Source organism: Myodes glareolus, chromosome 1 (assembly GCF_982192425.1).
Source record: "Myodes glareolus chromosome 1, mMyoGla1.1, whole genome shotgun sequence".
Classification (NCBI taxonomy): domain Eukaryota; kingdom Metazoa; phylum Chordata; class Mammalia; order Rodentia; family Cricetidae; genus Myodes; species Myodes glareolus.
Window position 1 is genome coordinate 118,930,730 of NC_142026.1, and position 4,170 is coordinate 118,934,899.

At 36.3% G+C, this 4,170-nt stretch overlaps 1 pseudogene; it reads left to right on the forward strand.

The window, feature by feature from the left end:
- The first annotated feature begins 3,680 nt into the window (after positions 1 to 3,680).
- LOC125394586 (6-pyruvoyl tetrahydrobiopterin synthase pseudogene) lies at positions 3,681 to 3,952 on the forward strand (annotated as a pseudogene).
- The last annotated feature ends 218 nt before the right edge of the window (positions 3,953 to 4,170 follow it).

Below are 4,170 nucleotides of genomic sequence, written 5' to 3' on the forward strand. Positions count from 1 at the left end.
CTGGCTTTCATTTTCTCCGAAGAGAAGTCAGGTGTAATTCTGATAACTCTGCCTTTATATGTTACTTGGCCATTTCCCTTTGCAGCTCTTAATATTTTTCTTTATTCTGTATGTTTAGTGTTTTGACTATTATGTGGCAAGGGCACTTTTTTTGGATCCAGTTTATTTGGTGTTTTGTAAGTTTCTTGTATCTTTGTAAGCATGTCTTTCTTTAGGTTGGGAAAGTTTTCTTCTATGATTCTGTTAAATATATTTTCTGTGCTTTTGAGTTGAACTTTTTCTCCTTCTTCTATACCTTAATCTTAGGTTTGGCCTTCTCATGTTTTCCCATATTTCCTACATATTTTGGGTTCAGGTTTTTTTAGATTTAGTGTTTTCTTTGACTGACGAGTCTGTTTCCTCTATTGTATCTTCAGCGCTTGAGATTCTTTCTTCTATCTCTTGTATTCTGCTATTCATGCTTGCATTTGTGGTTCCCGATCATTTTCTCATGATTTCTGTTACTATAATTCCCTTGGCTTGTGTTTCCTTTATAGTCTCTATTTCACTTCTCAAGTCTTGAAAAGTTTCTTTCACATGTTTGATTTATTTTTATTTTGCTTGCTTTAAGGGATTTGCTGATGTCTCACAATTTTTTGTTTGTCTTTTCCTCCATTTCCATGAGGTAATTTCTCATTTCCTCTTTAAGAATTTCAAACATTCTCCTGAAATTATGTTTTAGGTCATTTTCTTTTGCTTCATCTATATTTGGTTGTTCAAGTCTTGCTGTTGTAGGCTCTTTAGGTGTTATTGGTGTCAAGTTACTCTTTGTAGTGTTGTATGTGGTCTCATCTTTTCCTCTAATAGGTGTGTTTGGGCTTTTGGTAATTCTGTTGATTAATCTTCTAGGTGCCAGTGAATCCAAGGCTCAGGTGGTTGTTTCTCATGGTACAGTTAGTGTCATGGTTTTAGCTACCTCTTTGGTCACTGGTGGTAGCTCAGCACTCCCGGGCTTGGCTCCACTCCCTTGGAGTTTGCAGTCTCAGGCCTGCTTTGGTCTAGGTTTGTCAGCTTTGACCTATTTCTGTAAATCCTGGCCTGAAACCACTCCTGCAGAGGTCCCTAGCTTGGAGCTGGTCTGGCAAAAGTTTCTGACTTGGGTTTACTCCCTCAGAGTTCACAGGCTCAGGTGTGCCCAGTCTTGCAGAGGATCTGGCTCAGGCTTATTCCCTCAGAGGTCCTAGGCTCAAGTTCAGTTCAGGTCCTACAGAGGTTTCTGATTCCTGCTTTTCCCTTTGATGTACCAGACCAACTCAAGGACCCACAGAGTTTCTGTCTCAAGACTACTCTTTCTGAGGTCCCAGACTCAAGCCCAGATCTGCAGGGGACCTGGCTCAGACCTAGTTCCTCCAAAGTCCTAGACTCAGACCCAGACCCACAGGGTTCCTGGCTTAGTTCTAATCCCTTCATACTCCCTTCAAGGTCCCAGAATCATGTCCATACCCTCAGCAGTCTCTGGATCTGACTCACTCACTCAAAGGTTGCTCCATTGTTCTTCTTAGTGTGGAGTTCCCTTTCTCAGATCTGCTCTGACCTAGGTCACTGACTCAATCCTGATCTGTCAATGTCCCTGAAGTGGATCTTTGCCTGCTTCCATGGCGGTTGCTTCACAAAATTTGAAAAACCCACAGTAAATATAGAATATGAATATTCTGTCATTGATTGAAAGTCACTTTAATTCTTTTTTCAAATTTGAATATTTCTTGTTATTATAAAGAAGTAGAAACAATTGTTTATTAGTCAAGCATTCCTTTAAATATATTGATTTAGATTTCCTACTACTATGTGAACAAAAATTTTAAATTTTCTCTATAGAAATATTTTTCTGAGAAGTACTATATATATTATTTCCTTTTGTGATTCTGTCTTGTTAAAAAAATAGTGACACTAAAATTTCATGGGGACATGTAGGATAGTCTCCTCATTTCAAAATCTTTCATTTGATAATTTTTATTTCTGTGGGACAAATTGTTTTTCACATGTTCAAGTTTCAAAATACAGTAAAATTAAAGGACTTATTTTAATATAGCAAAGACAGACTTGAGATGAATTAAGTCAAAAGAAAGAGAGAGATAGAACAGCAAATAACAGGTGTCAAACTTAATAAAAAGGTGGAAACCAGTACTTAGGACTTCGAATTTTCAGAAAGACATACCTAAAGCATAGGCAAAGACCTAAGCATCTATTTTCTGAATGATTTAGGTCTATTGGAATGCATATAAATCCCAGGAGAATCTTAAATATTTTAATTGGCTTTAAAGATATTCAGGAATGTGAGAGTAAAAAAGCTAGGAAAACCCACAAAATGTTTTAATGAATATGTTCATGACACCAATTATGAGCATAGCTTTTACTTGCCATGTCTCTTGTAGGTCATAAATATTTAAATATTTAAATTATTATTAGAGGAGCCAAAGTAATTAGATCAGTTACACTTTAAAATAAAATTATTTTGTCAAAACCATAAAATTATAAAGCAAAATTTGATAAAGAATATGGCTATTAAGTCCTCCTGGCCACACAGTCTGGTGATGGGTTAGTTGACAATAATCAGAGATATGTAGTCTGACAAAGGGTTGTATAGGAAAAAGAAATAAAGTGATTTATCTAGGAAGAGTACAAAAATAATATTAGAATGTGAAACTCTCTTTTTTATCACTTAACTTATTTGATAAATAACTCCTCCCCAACTGGAGCAACTGTGCTGCAAAGGTCAGAGCTAGAGAAATGGGCCAAGTACTTTGTCATAGAGGAACCATGAGTATCTAAACAAAAGGCATTGAACTCCATACACTGTTGAATTTTAGATTTGTTTTAATTTGATTGTGACTATATCCTTCTTCTTCCCCCTTGATAAGATTATATGAAACTTATTTTTGACCTGCAGGAATCCCTAGCTGAGAGACTTTTGCCTTTTAGAGCAACTGGAATTTTATAACGTTTTGGAGTTTTGGGGGAGAAATTGGATATTTGAGAGAAAATTTACACAGTTCACACAAACTTGGGATATGGATGAGAGTTGGATTTTTTAAAAAAGAGATTAAACTTTTAAACTGCTTGAATTTTTAAATATTGGAGAATTTTTAAAAGTTGAGATATTTTATATTGTGATATTTATATTAATATGAGATCTTGGAAATGAACAAGAGAAGAAAGGTTACAATTGAGCAGTAAAAGGTTTGTCAAGTTGACCTGGGGTCAATTTTTCTGGTTGCTTGTTGTCAATTTTAAACAAAGCTAGATATATCTGATAAAATGGAATCTTCAGTGAGAAGTTCCTCGGTAAGACTGACCTGTAGCTTAATCTGTCGAAAATTGCCTTGATTAAAGACTAATGGATGTAGGTTCAATTCTCTGTGGGTAGTGCTACCCTGGAGCCCACGATGCTGGATGGCATAACACAAAAAATCCTTATAAGCCATGGAAAGCAAGACAATAAGAAGCATTCTCCAATGCTTTGTTTCTTGTTCCAGGGTCTTCACTTAAGTTTCTTTCTTGAGTTCTCTTCAAGATGTGCTTTGATCAGGCACACCACACACAACTGTCATGCTTCATGTCCTTCAGTGCAAGCCACCAGCTGCACAGGCCGTCTCTGAGCAATGAAGAGAACTTGAAAGTGTTTGGGAAATGCAACAATCCCAATGACCATGAGCACAACTATAAAGATTGATTCTTTTACAGGATTGGTTATGAATTTGATGGACCAAAGAACACATGGAGGAGCCATCATGAAGCCCCTTGATCACAAGAACCTGGGCTTGGATGTGCCGTACTTTGCAGATGTTGTAAGTACGACAGAAAATGTAGCTGTCTATATCTGGGATACCTCCAGAAACTTCTTCCTAGAGGAACTCTTTATAAAGTAAAAGTGTGTGAAACTGACAACAACATTGAAGTATATAAAGGAGAATAGATCTTAGAGTTAAATTATAGAAGGGCTAATTGCTTTTCACATTTGAAAGCTCTTTGTCCCTTTAGAATATCCAGCAGTCACCACATATTTGTGTCTCTACATTGTGTTCTGGATTGCCTGAGCCTTAAAATATCTGTAAGGTCCACATTTAAATGTATTTAAATATAAAACTTTCAATATATCCTGAATATATTTTCAGTAAGGAAGCAGGAAACAGA